The sequence below is a fragment of the Cimex lectularius genome, unplaced genomic scaffold (genome assembly GCF_000648675.2).
Source record: "Cimex lectularius strain Harlan isolate CLEC.00 unplaced genomic scaffold, Clec_2.1 scaffold61, whole genome shotgun sequence".
Lineage (NCBI taxonomy): Eukaryota > Metazoa > Arthropoda > Insecta > Hemiptera > Cimicidae > Cimex > Cimex lectularius.
Genome location: NW_019392650.1, coordinates 1,406,682 through 1,423,706, shown reverse-complemented (window position 1 = coordinate 1,423,706; position 17,025 = coordinate 1,406,682). Strand labels below are relative to the sequence as shown.

General features: G+C 34.0%; 1 protein-coding gene across 8 annotated transcripts in view; it reads left to right on the top strand.

Annotated features, from left to right (window-relative positions):
* The window catches only part of LOC106672673 (mitogen-activated protein kinase-binding protein 1), a 174,836-nt gene that overhangs the window by 95,450 nt on the left and 62,361 nt on the right, over positions 1 to 17,025 (top strand). The window contains exon 1 of one of the 8 annotated variants that reach the window (XM_024230629.1): positions 10,409 to 10,487. The exons of the other annotated variants lie outside the window; for them this stretch is intronic. The gene's annotated coding sequence lies outside the window, so the exon portion shown is untranslated. Of the gene's footprint in view, positions 1 to 10,408; positions 10,488 to 17,025 lie in introns of those variants that run through there. 8 annotated transcript variants of the gene reach the window in all.

Sequence of the window (17,025 nt, the reverse complement as noted above, 5' to 3'; positions counted from 1 at the left end):
TGTTTGTAAATCCCAGGCCCTGAAGATGATCTCAATAAAAGATCGAAACGTTGGCACGATAAAGAAAATGTTTTTCTGAAACCTACATCACACCCGACCGCATCTCACGATATCTGAATAACTATCAATTAACGGTCACTAATCTCTACACACTGGTTAGTTGTTTTTTTTCCATTCAATCTTGTCCTTCCCTTTTTGCACCAATTTTCGATAAGCTCATGGTGTTCTTGGATGTCGAAGGTAGCTTCGATAGGATTCGAGTTAGAAAGCAAAATGGCGGTATCTTCCGCGTAGATCATGTTGGCTGTATTAGGGTGTACTCGTACATCAGCAGTGTAGGTGATATAAAGGATGGTTCCAAGGATGCTCCCTTGTTGGACGCCGTCTTGTATCTGTCTGACTTCCGAGAACTCGTTGCCGGTCGGTTAGATAGGAATTCAGATATTGTTGTTATTTAGTTGCATATTAATTTAATTGTGAATTTGCATGACGCTCTAAAAATTAGTGTAATCGATTGATTATAAAATAAACAATCATGTCATAAACAATGTTTAGCAAGAATTAATTTTAATACGTAAATAAAAGTTTTCCTATGTTATTGGTAAGTTTCACTTTTATTATACATTTTTCCACGTTTCGGAGTTATTGTTGCACGTTTTTCTGCAAAAAAATTCTGACTTTAGTTACGAATAAATCAAACAGTTCGTTGTTAAAGAGTAGGAAATAGAACAGATTTTAGTTAATACTAGGTCATTTTTTAGGTTTCGTTGCCTTTATTTATGTTTTAAACGGACAATTTTTGTGATTTTGTAGCTTTATTTCTGACTGGATATGTGGTTTTATCAATCCGTGTGAACGAATAGTGGAAATAGAAATTTGCCGGGTCGATAGCTCTAATAACGAGACTGTTGATGAAAACGGTGATAGTAGAAAATTGTTCTCTTATTTAGTTAAATCCGGTCTCAAGGAATAATTCAAGTATGAAAACAATTGGCAATTTATCAATTTCGTTTGGAAATCGCCGTATCGAAAGCCATTTTGAGAATGTTGTGGTCCCAGGCAGGAACCCATACGAGTTTATATTCATCGTGGTGGATGCTCCGGCGAAGGACTCGTCCTCCCGGAGAAAATAATATCCTCACGTTCTGTCGTAGGCAGCCGCGATCAGGTGAATAAACTCGTCCCACTGTTTTGCAGTGCCCACTGGCACTTTCTACCTACGACTAGAGCGGGCCGCCCTTGTAAATTCTCATTATTTCCACTCCGCCAAACGACGATTATTTCCATTCAATGATATGCGGGAAATTGATGGGTCCGGCATCTCTATCAATTCATATCATCCGAGGTGCGGCCTTTTCCTCTCGAGACAAGTCTTTCTACGCATCAACCCATCGTCAAAATATTTCTGATTTTCATATTTGTTGATTTTCAAAATGGGAAAGCTAGTTTTGTACAAAAAGTAACATGAAACACTTGTCTAAACAGTAGCATTACGTTTATCCCCTCCTTGTTTAATCATTCCAGCATTATATCATCAATAAAGTTGGAATATTCAACAATTAAACGTCATATCATCAATCTTAATAATTTTTGCACCGACATAGGCATTACACCAGGATGACGCGTTGATCCTGATGGGTTCCTTTGGGTCTACAAGAACTTTTTATATCTTCATGACGTAGGAGCACACCGTATCTCTTCATCTTTTACCAGACAACTTACCAATTATAATATTGTCTGGCTATATCGCCCCAATGTCTATCTTCGTTCTCCGCCTCTCTTGGAACCATCTACTACATTAGAAGAATATACCATTTGCATCATCTTCTGACGAATTACCAGATTGTCATGCCTGGTTTATGTACCATAAGGATACTTTGTGTAGTATAAAGTAGGAATTAAAGCATCTGCCCCTTTAAAAGTAGTAATCAACTTCTCAGTAACATCGTTCTACTTACTTCGATAGTTCGACTGTCAATCTCCCTCTCGGGTCGCCGCTCCATCTTTTGCAAGAGTATCATTGTTAGGCCTCTTGCCTCTTTCAATACCTACTCTTGATTTCCTATTAAATGTACTTCCTTTGTACTGTTATTGAGTCAGAAAACTTCTTCAGGTGCCTTTAACGCTGCAGCGGCAACATTTTCATTCAATTTTCTCTCTGATTTACTAAGAATATTAAAAACCCGTTTATTGGCTACCGCCAGTACCTCCACCGCTTCTAGAATACGAAAAATCTGCACGTTTAGTCGGATGAATCTTACCATTGGGTCGATTAATAAATTATAGTCCATGACAATTACTATTTTTTAAGTTTGAGTTGGTATTGCCTCTAACACAACCAAAAAAGTCGCAGCCTAATGTTTTGATTTGGTGGAATAAGTTCAGCGTTACCCCTGCGACCATAATCACGGTAATATTCGGATATCGTGCAGGAGCTGTCTATTCCTAGAACTATTCACTTCGGATGATTATTTGGAGCAGTGATGATGTCAAATTATATGGTTGATAGTGTGTAAATCAGTATAGACGAGTAAATAACCTGTAGAAGTTAAAATGGTGCTATTAGCTAATAAAGAAAAACATATATGCTTAACAGCCAGATTATTAAACCAATCCACTGGTTCCAGTGGTCATAAAAGGGATTAATTCAGCACGATCCTGAAATTTTAACGAGATTCGACGATTTGCTGTGGACATCGAGCCAAATCTACGGCCTAGGATCCGAGTTCAATAGACGACGGTTTTCAGGCAATCATTGCCTTCAGACATCTCAACGTAACTGGAAATAACACAAAAGCGTACCGTAAGCCAGGTCTACGTGGTGAACGGTACAACGACTTCTACCGTACACTCGAAGTTTTTGCAACGTGAGACTCCAGCAGCCGTCAGCCGGACAATTTCATACTTTCGATGAAACTGTTAAAAAATTAGAAAATGTTTTCCTGTTCTAACACTGAAGCTGATGTATGTTCTTTACATTTCAAGAACGATAATCTTTTTTTTCTTTATCATTATTAGGTTTGTTCCATCACTCGTCCGTCAGTAACTGTCGTTCCAACTCGTTTTCAAACCAGGTTTGTGTCTGGTTTTGGACCGTCAAAACAGTCTGAGGATTTTATTAGGCACTGGCATTCAGATGCATGCGTAAATTTTTACCAGCGCTTTCGCCCTTGTCAAATCGCAACTCCTTACCCAAGTAGGGACCGGATTTATATAATAATAAAATAAAAATATGCGCATATTTATATAATTTGTTCACCCAAGTGAAAGAAATTAACATAAATATTTTCAATAAATATTTAAATAAATAATTGGTTGTTGTTCGTGGAGGGTCTTTGGCGGCTACTCGCTGTGGATGAAATTTTGGAACATCATGCGTTGTCTATCCTCGGTGAAATCAGCGCCAATCCTACTCTAATGCACGATAATGCCCGTCCACATGTCGCTCGCATAGTACAAACGTATCTTCAACAGGATAACATCAGGGTCTTAGTCTGGCCAGCCCGTTCTCCAGACTTGAACACCATCGAACTTTTACGGGATAACCTCAAAAGACGAATAAGAGCACGTCCATCACTTCCGGATAATTCCACGATCTTGGAAGGACTCTTCGAGAAGAATGGGCTGACCTTCAGCAAAGAGAATTTCCAGTCTAGTAGAAATATTTATAATATTTAATATACGTACCTAGGAAGGCCAGCGAAACCCAGATTTCGCCGCTGATCGCCAGGAATCCTCTTTCATTTCAAAACAATAGACGCAACGCACAAATACGTATCAACAAAAAGTCCGTTTTCTGTTTCACACTTTTCGATGTTTCCCTCCAAAACTGTCGGAGTCCCAGATTGGTAAAAGTGTTCAAGTGTTCAAAATTATGATTTAGTGATTCACAAACTGTGCGCAACTCAATGAGAAGATACTTAAGCTTATTTGTAACAAAAAATATTTTTAGGCAAAAATAATCCGAAAAATGTCTTCATTTTAGAATTTTAATTCGCATTTAAACGAGCAATTGTCATCTATGGACTGTCCAAGTAAGACAAATTTCTTCATGTAATAAACTTGAAAACCATGTGCTTTTTTCCTAGGAGAGAATAATCATTAGTGAAAAGATAGCGTTTGAATAATAAAATCGTGCTCAAAAGGTGGCGAATGTAATAAAATAATTACTATACTCTACTAATGTATATATATACTGTAATATTAATACTATTAATAAACTAAATGATAAAAAAATTTCTTTCAAAATAAAATAATATCCCGTTTTTAAGAAAATTACAAAATTAATGGAAACATTGACAAGAAGGAAAAAATATGGGGGGTTATTTTAACGGAAAATAAAAAGGAAACCATTCGCCACCTCTTAAGAATGATTTTCTTATTCAAACCCTAGGAAAAAAGCACATGGTTTTCAAGCTTATTACATGAAGAAATTTTTTTTCTTACTCGGACAGTCCATAGATGATTAATTGCCATGATTAATCACAAAATGAAATGCTTAAAGGAAGCGTTTTAAAAACGTATTGGGTTGTCCGGAAAATAATGCAGGATTTTGGTATTAAACAAAAAAAAAGAAACTAGTTACTTTAAAGCAATGTTCTTTAATCAAAATAATTTCCCANGACATTCATACAAATGAGTAATCCTGTAAACGTAAACAGAATATTTTATATAGATTTTTTTTAATGAAAACTTAAAATCCTGCATTATTTTCCGGACAACCCAATATTTATCAATATATATTGGGAAATTTATCCCTCTTCCTAATGGTGTTATCAGATTTGCTACACTTTAAATAGAAAAAACGTTATGACGGCTTTAACCTAAAAAAACAAAAAAAAACAGCGTTTTGGAGAAAAGAAATTTATTTATAAATATCTCGGTAACTATTGCTAATTTTTATAATATGTATAGAATATTTTTTGCTCCAAATAAGCTGAAGAATCAATCATCTCATTGAGTTTCGCGCATAATTTGTGAATCCCCCTGTGTATCAACCTTAATTTTATACGTTTTTATGTGGTGAACTTGTAGTACACTGACGGAAATATATGTGCGGTACTTTGCGAAGTGTTTTGTAAACATGCAGGGATGTTTTCACGAATTTGGGATGGTTGTCAGGCCAGTCTCGTTTTCATGGGTCGTGGACCGACAAGGACACTTTCACCAGACTCAGCCTGCTATCCGGTCAATCGGGCAAATCTGTCTATTTATTTTTCGTACGTACAAGATCATGGATTATAGTAGATTATTGTCTTATCTGTCTCTTATCAATTAAACGTAACAAAGCCTTAACGAACTTTTGATTGAGTGGTAAAAAAAAAACTTTTATTTAGGTTTTTTTTAATTACAAATAAATATTTTAAAAAATAATGTTTTTAATATAGTCTTTTCCTGATTATAAACCATGCCACTTTTTCCAGAAATTGCCTAAAAATGTCTTCAACTATTTCCTCCATTAAAGGACACTTTTAATAAAGTAATATTACAATAAAAAACTTAAAAAGCTAATAAATAAAAATAATTACATCGATACATATATTTCTAACACAATAACCAAAAATTAACCGTTTGGATATTAATAAATTTTCCGATTGATAAAAAGAAATCTTGTAAATTATTAAAAAAAAAGAAAATACAATACTACTTTTCAAAACACCCGAGAAATAATTTCAACACATCTTGGGTTATAAGTTTCAAGATTTTTCCAGAAATTAAAAATCCTCTCTGATGAAACCGGACGAAAAAGGATGAAATTTCGGACTTAAATGTCAGCCTATTTTTACGTCCAGAAATATTTCGAAAGGTCAGTCCTTCGAAAGCTATATCTTTGTACATCGAGTTTTACTCCAGCGGATTGCCCAAGGCGTTAAAACCAAAAGAGGATTTAAACAACCTTTATAAACAAAAGGATTTGATTTAACAAAGATCTTTCTTTGAAGTAGCCAACTGTAAAATACCTTTTTAACTAATCTCTCCCTTTTATCCTAATAACATGAGTCCTAACATGAGACGGAGATCACACATCAAAAGAGATGGAAGTAAAAGTAATTAGGTTTCACATTCAGACTTCTGCCAACTTCTTGATTTGTATTTTCCACAATCTTTAAACCTTTATTTTCACATCAATGTTTTCAGTTTGAATATTAACGTTACGTGTATTGTTATTATAGAAAACTTTACCTTCTTGTATTCAACATAAACTAAATTTTATTTGAAGTTTATATTGCTATTCAGATTTTAATGACCCCTTTCAATGTTGAGGATTTTTACGAAATTATTCTTCGCTCTAGAATGGAAATGGTTCTGTCATCCAATATGTGAAAGGTTTTTGAGTCGTTCAGGGAAACGGATATTCAAAAGTATGGAGGCTCACATAATAGCTTGAACCTCATTTCTGAAGTATTTTTGATTTAAAAAACGCAAATAAAACTTTTTCTAGCAACTTAAGTAATAAACATGATACACACATGACAACAATACAAACACATTAAATGATAAAATATATAATGTTTCTTGGTTTCTTAGTCCATTTACTGTCATTATGTTGACTAAGAGAAATCTCATTGAAAATCAATGCAGGAAATGGTAGGTAATTTAAACACATCAGGCACGATTTATTTTCAAGGAAAGAAAACTTAGCTCTTCCAGAAAAGGCATTAGAGGAAATTAGTGATCTGAAGGTTAAAAGAAAAAGCTTCCTTTTGTTTTTGTATCTTGCTTTCTCCAAAGATGATGGAATTTTCCAGTGGATGTCTATTTGAATATACCTTCATCTCTTGTACACGGATTTTTATTTATTTTATTATTTATCATTAAATTATTATTTTATTTATTAACTAAGAAATAACTTACTATTATTAAACTAAGATATGATTATAGACCATGATTGTATCAAACCAAATTGATTTTGTGTCTGAATCAAAATTTCGTGATGAGCTGCACCGGCGATGTCTGTGGAGAGCGTGACGGCTCTCCACTCGTCCTGAAGAACTACATTTCGCTGTCTACGGCCTAATTTGTATTTTTTCCTTGTTTCTTTTACTTTCTACTTATATTTAAGGCGCCGGGGTGTGATAAAATCAGGACGTTTAAGATTAATTTAAATACTAGACATGATGAAGTGAAAAATTCAGTTTCGATTTTTCAACTTTTCCTGAGAGTAAACCACCAAAAGCCCTTGTTGGTTTACCAGTTTGAATGTTAATATTGCAAAACAAACGACTATATAATATCTGTCAAAATGAGCTAAGGAAATTGAAGTCAGTTATATATTTTTAAATTTTGGAAAACTCTACCTCCTCACTATAGGATCCACAAGAAATGGTCCTCACTTTCGTAAAAACCCTCCAAACAATTTTTCGACATTCTGTTAAATCCAATTTAAATAATACGTAATAACTTAAGATTAAGATGTCATAAACATAAGTATTTACCTTCTTATCTCTGTGATATTAGATTTTTCCAAATGTCTATATTGTTCTGGAGTAGTTTACCGTCGTTTTATCAATATGTCATTTTTTAATTAATTTTTCGGCGTTAGTAAATCGGATCGTAATCTATAAGACTTAGGGACTCTTACTATATGACGAGCAATTTGTTTTAGTGATGTACGTTTCGAAACAGGTATGAAAATAAATATATCAAGGCCTCTCTTATATTGATTTCGTAAAGACAACTAGAAAATTAAATTTGTTGAAGTAGTGAGGAGCGGTCAGTAATTTAGTATTTTAGATATACACCTTTTTAATTTTTTTGCAGACGTTTCGACCTTTATTCGGGGTCTTCTTCAGGGCCTGGGTGAATTACAAACATATGTTGATTGGAAAAAATAATTATACAATACAGATGTAAATAATATAAATTTTAAACCAAATATTTCATACTCACATAAAGTATGATGCCATTCTTGTAGTGTCTTCACAGTTTTACCAGAGCAAGGAAAATACCACGCTTAGGTTCGCTGTTGATACGGCAATTTGATTGTTTGGGAAACCAATGCTGAATCAATCCGAAAACTTTACACCTCAACCTACTGAATCCATAAATGGACGGCAAAGATAACTAACTATTAACTAAATAGAATTAAGCAGATCGGTACTTGTGGTCTTTAGCAACCGGATAAAGCGGGGAACACACTTACCCGATGCAACGCTATGCGATGCTAACAGACGCTACCCGTCCCCTTGTCTCGTTTTCGTAGGGTGTGCACATCTATTCGACGTCAAGCTCACACCAGGTACAGTCACAATGCGAGCATCACAAATCAGTATCACAATCACAACGCCTCTTTTGTTCTTAATGCGCTATTTTGAGCAAAACCTTGTTATAAATTGTTAGTTAAATTTTATGAGCACAACCATGTAACACATTGTTAGTTAAATTTAATTGTTTTAAATAAATTCACTATTTCGTGGTCCGCTTGACCAATTAATATATTACAATTAATTAAGGTTTTTAGATGAGATAAAAAAGTCAATGGCACGAGCGGGATACGAACCCACGATCTTCGGCTTGATACGCCGCTGCTCTACCACTTGAGCTATCGTGACCTCAGACACTAACTTCCCATCTCAATCCCACCTTTTGAATTTTCCCTCCTTTTTGCCATTTTTCAAAATTCAAAAGGTGGGGTTGAGATGGGAAGTTCGTGTCCGAGTGGATCGAGGTCACGATAGCTCAAGTGGTGAGCAGCGGCGTATCTAGCCGAAGATCGTGGGTTCGAATCCCGCTCGTGCCATTGACTTTTTTTATCTCAACTAAAAACCTTAATTAATTGTTTTAAATAAAGTTATTCCGGTGTTTCCATAAATTTTCTGCCAAACCATTATAATTAAAACATTCTTATAAATGATATATAACTCATGAATTTTTGATCTCGTTTAATTTGGTTTACGTTAAAATAAGCATGTTGTAATTAATATAACGACAAAATTACGTATACATAGTTTGAAATAAACTATATAGTTCCGGTTCTGACTCTACTCGACGAAATGGTGTAATTTTAAGAGCAAAAACATGTAATAAATTGTTAGTTCAATTATATGAACAAAACCATGTAATAAAATGTTAGTTAAATTTTATGAGCAAATATATGAAATAAATTGTTAGTTACATTTTATGAGCAAAATCGTGTAATAATTTTTAGTTAAACTTTATGAGCAAATCCATGTAATAAATTGTTAGTTAAATTCTTAATATCAACAAATGGCATTCCGGTGTTTTGATCAATTTTCTGCCAAATCAATAAAATTAATTTAAAAAAATAAAAACTAATGAATTTTTGATCATGCTCAATTTGGTTTATATTAAAATAAGTACGTTATAATTAATATAACGATAATTAATATATAATATAAAAATAAGAGTGTCCGGTTCTTTTGTCTTCGACTGTACTCGATGCTACCCGACGAAAATCTGGACAGTGGGAATCGCAGAGCGTAGAGTAGGGTAGCGTGGCATAGCATCGGGCAGATGTGGTAATGCAAACTTATGGAAAATCGGAGTTTGGATTTGCGTCGGGTAGCGTGGCATGGCGTAACATCGGGTAAATGTGTTCCCGGCTTAATTCGTTATTACCAGTCCGAAATGCCATCCGAAAACAAGATTTTAGTCTTATCTCGCTCGGACCAATTGACGTGATTTTTTTTGCCAAACTTAACTGAGCTGTTCTATGCCTTGTCAGACGTTCTGGACGTCAAATGGCAGGCCTTCTCGCACGTAATCCAGCTTTTGAAAGACTTCTCCTTACTGTACGTAAACTGACATTAACATTTGTAACATGTTGAAGTCGTTGCTTGATCTCAACGGCGGTAGAATGTCGATTACAGAGTACTTTCGAAACAATAAAACGATCATCTCTCTGAGTTATGATATGGTGGCGACCTGATCCTTTTTGAGTAACCTCCAGTATCTTGGAACCGATGGAAGACCTTTCGGTCAGTTGTTCTGGGAATGTTAAGCACCCTGGCCATATACGGCTGACTTCTTCCATCTTCCAACAATGCCATGATTGTAGCCGAATCTGTATCACTTAAAACCCATCACTCAAACAAACTAGAGTCTTAAAATTGATACAGCTTAAAAAAATCAAACCATCGGAAGTTAGAAAGAAGCTTTAAAGAAGAATCAACAAAGAAGATATTGAGTATTCATAGATTTATTTTCCTCTAATCCTTCAATACGGACCAAATATTGCAAGATAATCAATAGAGGATCGTATTAGAAATAATTAAAAATATTAAGGGTGGTCACTATTTTTACCTCTCGGTGTACCTAAAAGAACATCCACGTCATACAACAACAATTTTATTTATGAATTTTGAACGTATTATTTGCTGGAAAGGAAAGCCTAATTTAAACTATTTGTTTCAGGTGAGTTTCAAACACTTCTGTCTGAGAGGAACGAGTCATGTCTACTTGTAAGTTGTACGTATTGTTGATTATTACCTCATCAGCTTATGGAATGAAAGAGGCTGCATAACACGGTAAGTAAACACGGACTTGAGGCCTATTAATTTTTTCTTTATCTCTCGGTAAATCTGGGCTCGGCCAAATCCGACTCCGTGCTCGTTGTTACCTTGAAGCTGGGGTCAAATCGATCAAGGACTTTTTGTCTATTGCAATGAAAAGAAAAGAAAATCAACAACACGACCAAATATTGATAGAAGTAGTAATGATTTAACTTTTTTGTTAGTCGGTCAAATATTTTTTGAGAGATCAGATTGGCTGGCCTATACTTTCACCGCTGGAGAGGAAGTTGGCGTTTACTAATTTTCATTTCGCATCTTAATCAATTGAAGCACGCCCATCATTTTATATCAGAAAAAGTAAATAACCTTGTTAAATTTTTTGCAATCATTTTCAATTATAAAAATTTCTACACTAGGCGGTTCTTAAACTAGAGTCGTTGATGCTTACTTTCGTTAAAAATTCACAAGATACAAGTGTGTTGATATTTATAATACATACTTTCTTAATAGCCAGTAAAAACCTTCATGCTACAGTTGTATCTTTACACATCTGTATATTTTTAGTATCAGCTCCGTGAAGTTGTCAGAGAAAATAAAAATATAGCAAAAATAAAGTCTGAAATCTTTACTTCAAGCATATTTTTTATACCTCTTGTTCCATATAAACTAACTTTCAGTGCAGGACTTCCTTGGAATAATGATCCTTATAAAAAAAACTCATAGATGTTGATGCAGTAGAACTCAATTTACACTTTTAGAATGCGGTATCGCCGGGAGATCTCTTCTGTTTCCAATGTTATGACAATACACAATTTCCTGCGAATCTCTCAAATCTTTTCACATCCGTTCAAAACGGTATCTACTATAGAGGAGAAATGATGGTGTTTCTCATTGGCTGCCGATGTTGTATAATATGAAAAATGTATCGCGTTTAGTGACCGTTAGTTAATGATTATTTGAAGATCGTGTGATGCGGTCTGGTGGGATGTAGGTTTTAGAAAAACATTTTCTTTATCGTGCCAACGTTTCGATCTTTATTGAGATCATCTTCAGAGATTTTTTCAATTTTCTATTTCAATAACATACATGTGGGGGCTGAAATGATCTAGATGTCGGAAGCCCCAGCAAAAAAAAAAAAAAAAATAAATAAAAAATAACATGTATCACGTCCCAACGAGACATGACATAATTAAATAAAAGTACAGAAAACGGTTATTTTATAGAATTGAATTTATTTTAAACAATTTATTATTAGTGAACAATCAACTTAAAATGAGATAAATGAACCTTAAACAAATTATAGTAATGACAACTTTTAAAACAAAAAATATATTCCTTATATTAATTATAAAGATATTAATGATATTTAAATTAAAAAAATGAAATTAAATCTTTTTTTAAATAAAATTTTTTCTTTACAAAGTAATAATTATAAACAGCCTAGATTAAGGAAAGGGACTTACCCAGGGAGACTGGAACGTTTTGTTTTACTTTTTTTCTAATTACCATTTTACAGGCAACAAGGATGGTAGCGTCTTCACCAGCGAGCAGATCATCTCTGTTCTCCAATGTTTACTTATTCACCGCCGATACTCGATACTTTCTAAGGGCTTTATCGCCCCGCATGTACATCACTAATCCAAACTCCGCCGTGGCAATTTCAAATTGTGACGTCCCGTAAGATGGGATCGTTACACATATATCATCATCACATCACACAAAACAAAACAATCATTACATTCCTCACATTAAACATTTCTACATAGTCTAATTCTTCAACAATTTAGCGTTCCTTTCCCTAATTATCCCCGTCTATATAATCGTAAAAGGATAATCAGGCCGAACCATTACCCATTCTTTCCCATTGTGGGCTCCTTTTACCTCAAAGAAGCCAACTCCTCATAAAATGTTTTCTGTCCCAACTTCCTTCCCCACCCTCTTCAAAATCCAACGTATATAAACATAAAACAGCAATAACTCACTGGCACTCTCAACACGACACCCAATAATGACACATCTACACAGAAAACTAACACTTTGAGTGAGTACAAGTACTTTGAGTCTGAAATTTCTAGCATTGTATAAATTCACGTTTTTCACATCCTACATGTATTTGTATAATTTAAACAACGTTTATAAATCCAAGGCCCTCAAGATGATGTCAATAATCGAATCGAAATGTTTACGATAATGAAAATGTTTTTCTAAAACCTACCTCACACCAGACCACATCTCACGATCTCCAAATAATCAATATGAAAAATGATCTTGGAATATAGCTCAAAAATGAGTAGTCAGTCGTGATCCCGTGTACTTTCATCAAGCCGACATAGAATTGACAGGACCTAATCTGCGGTAGCGATATATTGTTCAATCAGTATTGTTTTATAAAACAAAATCTATAAATAGTCGAAAATAAGTTATTAGACCGATGGGAGTTGGATTTCGCGGACGTCAAACGACTTTCCTCATCGAAAGGGAATCGATATCGAAATGGTTAGCGAAAGTAGAATGGCTGTACCTGCTTCGACTCACGTTTTTATCATTACAGATTAACTACGGATTAGATCCTTCGACGAGAAATTCCCGAATGGCCGGGCTCAATAAAGAACGCCCTGGGGTATCCAAAATCGACATCCATCATTGACGTGTTTCCCTGAAGCGCGTTAAACTTTCTAAGGAACTCTTTTATTTCTTTATAGGGCCTGCAGAATAAACATTGACGCCAATTACCCTTGGTAAACATTTTAACCTACACTTTGCTTTAAAATTTATGAAAGGCGTCTTGGGGCTTGAACAGGTCTTAAAAATTCTGCTTATAATCAAAACCCGTGTCACAAAATTTCCACCAATAATAGAATAAATAACTTTTAAGGGGGGGGGGAGGTAATTGCTCCTATGAATAAATCGCGTCGAACCGGAATGAATATAAGGTGAATTTAAAATTCGGTTATGAAGCTGGAGATAAACTATCACTGTAGGCCCTGTAAGCTTAGGCAGAACACTCACTATCTCTGAAAGTTCGGTGTCTCACAATTTCGTGAGAATCTCAGCCCATAATCGGTTCAACCCCTAATTCGTCAATAGTCAACATTTCTTCTCTGGCTTATCGGCCAAAACTGTTCGCTTAAATTTGGCTAAATTTTCACAATTTCAGTATAATTGGGATTTTGGATTAACAGTAAATTTACTTCAATCCTTTTTTAAAAAAGGATTGAACACCGCACTCACTCCATCATTTATAATTCCTGTAAATTTACTTTGTGTAAACGGCAATTTGAATGATATGCCGATTATTTCTTTGGATTCTTTAAAGTTTATTGTTATTTTACATGTTGAGAATGATAACTGAGTGGAACCTGTAGGTTGTTCGTTTAAACTGAAAACTAAAGACATAGCAAACTCACGGTAGCCTGATCACAAGCGGTTGAGCCACAGAGAGCTAAAATAAAATGTTATAATTAAAAAGATGTACATAGAAGAAGAAGAAATAAATTTTATTATTTGGCTTTGGGCCCCCTTGAATAACATAAAAGTTCAATATTCGCATAATTCGTGTCAAAATAAATATTTAAATGAATATTTAAATGAATAGTAAAAGGTGATACATACTAAATTAAATAAGAAGTGGGAAAATTAACAGCAAATTAACCATACTCGGAACGAGAGTGGATAGAAAACTTAAATGTTAGCAAATTGTAAATGTAGGAAAAGGATTGGCAAGAAATATTTGATAGAGTAAAATATATGAAAATTGAGTTTTCCTAAAAATAACTTTTTGGCACTCAAGTACCATTTTTTAGGCTCTGTTATAAGAAGTTTTTTAAATTAATTTTTAATCCTGGAAAGTGCGGTTTTTGCATACAGATTCACTATGTTTGAAAAAATTGAGGTTTTCATTTTAATCTTGAAATTTACGTTCTTTGCGTGGATGTACACTATTTGTAGGATCTAATTATAAAAATGATTTTTTCAAAATATTTATTTTTAATCCTGAAAAGTATGCTTCTTGCACAAAGGAACACTATTTTCAGGGTCTAATTATTAGAGTTGGATTATTTTTTAAGCCGGAAATATACGCTTTTTGCACAGTTGTACACTATCTACTATCACTATCACAGGATCTAATTATAAGAATTGTTTGTATTTTTAATAATTTTTTAACATGCAAAGTGCGTTTTTGCGGTGATACACTACTTCCGTATTTTGTTTTAATTTTGAAATAAACGTGAAATATAAACTATTTACTGCATCTAATTATAAAAAAAGTTTTTTGACATATTTTATTTAATCATGAAAAGTATGTTTCTTGCACATAAAAACACTTTTAGTTATGAGCTGAGCTTTTTTTAACCTAAAACGTACATTTTTATATATTATTTCCAGGATCTAGTTACTAAATTAGATTTTTTCGAATGAATTTTTTATCCTGAAAAGCGCGTTTTTTGCATACAGATGGACTATTTTCGTAGAAATTGAAGTTTTTTCACAAATTCGCTCAATTTGCAGGATGTAATTAAAAAATTGAGTTTGTTAAAATAATTTTCTATCCTGAAAAGGGTTTCTTGCACAAAGCAACACGTTTTTCAGGATCAATTAAGTTTTTTATCATATAATCTACCTTTTTTGCATAAATATATGCTAATTCCAGGATCTAATTAAATCAATTTTGAGTTTTCCGTATAAATGTTTTATCCTGAAGAGTACGCTTTTTACACAATTTTTTTTTAGGTTTTGTATTGTATATTACAACTTCCTTCATTTTGTTATCTAGTAACAGTGTATGAATAAGTAAATAAGTAAACAAGAGTGGAGAAACTACCCAGTAGTACTCCTAAGTAGTCTTTATTCAATTGTAATTTGATAGAAGATCCCGTGGCCATCGTCTTTTTAGTGGCGAGGAGGGTTGGAAGGAATTCGTCGGGATGAGAGAATTTGAATTTGAGGATTTATAGTGGTTGGGAGGTTTGTGTCAAATTTTCGGTAACGGGAGTGGATTACATCTTGGACAAAAGGAATATTTATGGTCTATATGGGTTCGTTGGACACATAAAAGGGAGCATTAAGGATATTTCTGAGGATTATGGATTGGGCTCGTTGGATGCGTTTGGAACCTCACACTTCCAGGCCATGAGTCCATATCTGACTAGGGTGGTAAAAATATTTTTACATAAAGAAACCTTATTTTCAGGGTTCTTTCAGGGGAGTTCTTTTTTTATCGTAAAAATTCATATTTTTTTTCTCACAAAGATAGACTATGTTCAGGGCATAATTAAAAAAGTTGAATTCACCAATAGATAGCACATACTATGTATATGCGAATTTATGAAATTTAAGGCGGAACAATTAGAAAAAAAATAATGCCAAATGTCATATTTTTTAAACATATTTTCCAAATTCAATTGTAAGGATTCATCAACAGTAATTATACATGTAAATAAAATGTCATTAAAATTGGTCATTGGATTCCGAAGATAATGGTACCGTGTAGGGCTAATTTGGCAAACATATAAATAGTAGTTTTTTTAAAGCGTAAACTTTTCATTGTGATTTTATTTTCATTTATTTATTACCAGCCAATGAAAGTTGAAATTGAATATTATAAATTTGTCTAATATTGATTAAAGGAGCACATTTTTTTTAATACAATTAATTAAGGTTTTTAGTTGAGATGAAAAAAAGTTAATGGCACGAGCGGGATTCGAACCCACGATCTTCGGCTAGATACGCCGCTGCTCTACCACTTGAGCTATCGTGACCTCGATCCACTCGGACATTTTTTGCCATTTTTCAAATGTCGTGTAATCGGTTTGGATTCTCGACGACAATTGAAATGGCCACGGAGGGCTTTAGTGAAGTGTACTTCATATTAATTCTTTAAATTCACTAATTTTGTGGTCCGCTTGACCAATTAAATCATTACAATTAATTAAGGTTTTTAGTTGAGATGAAGAAAAGTTAATGGCACGAGCCAATTGTCGTCGAGAATCCAAACCAAAGAGCAGCGGCGTATCTAGCCGAAGATCGTGGGTACGAATCCAGCTCGTGCCATTAACTTTTTTCGTCTCAACTAAAAACCTTAATTAATTGTAATGATTTAATTGGCCAAGCGGACCACGAAATTAGTGTTTTTTTTTCAATTTTGTTTTCTGGGGAGTAATTTTGCACGACACTTTTTTCAGAATTCATTTACAAAAATTTAGTTTTTTTTTATAAAGAGCAAATACTTTTACATATAAGTTTGTAAAGTACAAACGAAAACAACTTTTTTGATAATTTGAGTCACAATCATAAAAATAGAATAAAAAAAGACGTATTTGTGATAATAGTTTTAATTTTATTTATTCGTTGCACAATTTGTTTTGATTTTACAGTAAGATAGTCAAATAAAGACGAATTTGTGTAAACACTTCCTCTATGGTCAAAACGATTTTTCCGTACTGTGTCCTCCTCCCTGCCGGGGGCCTCTTCGGCTGTAAAACGGTTTCCCGGCGTGCTGGATCATCGTAAAAACGTCACGGCTAACGCCAGCCTTTGTTATCTGAGGAACAAT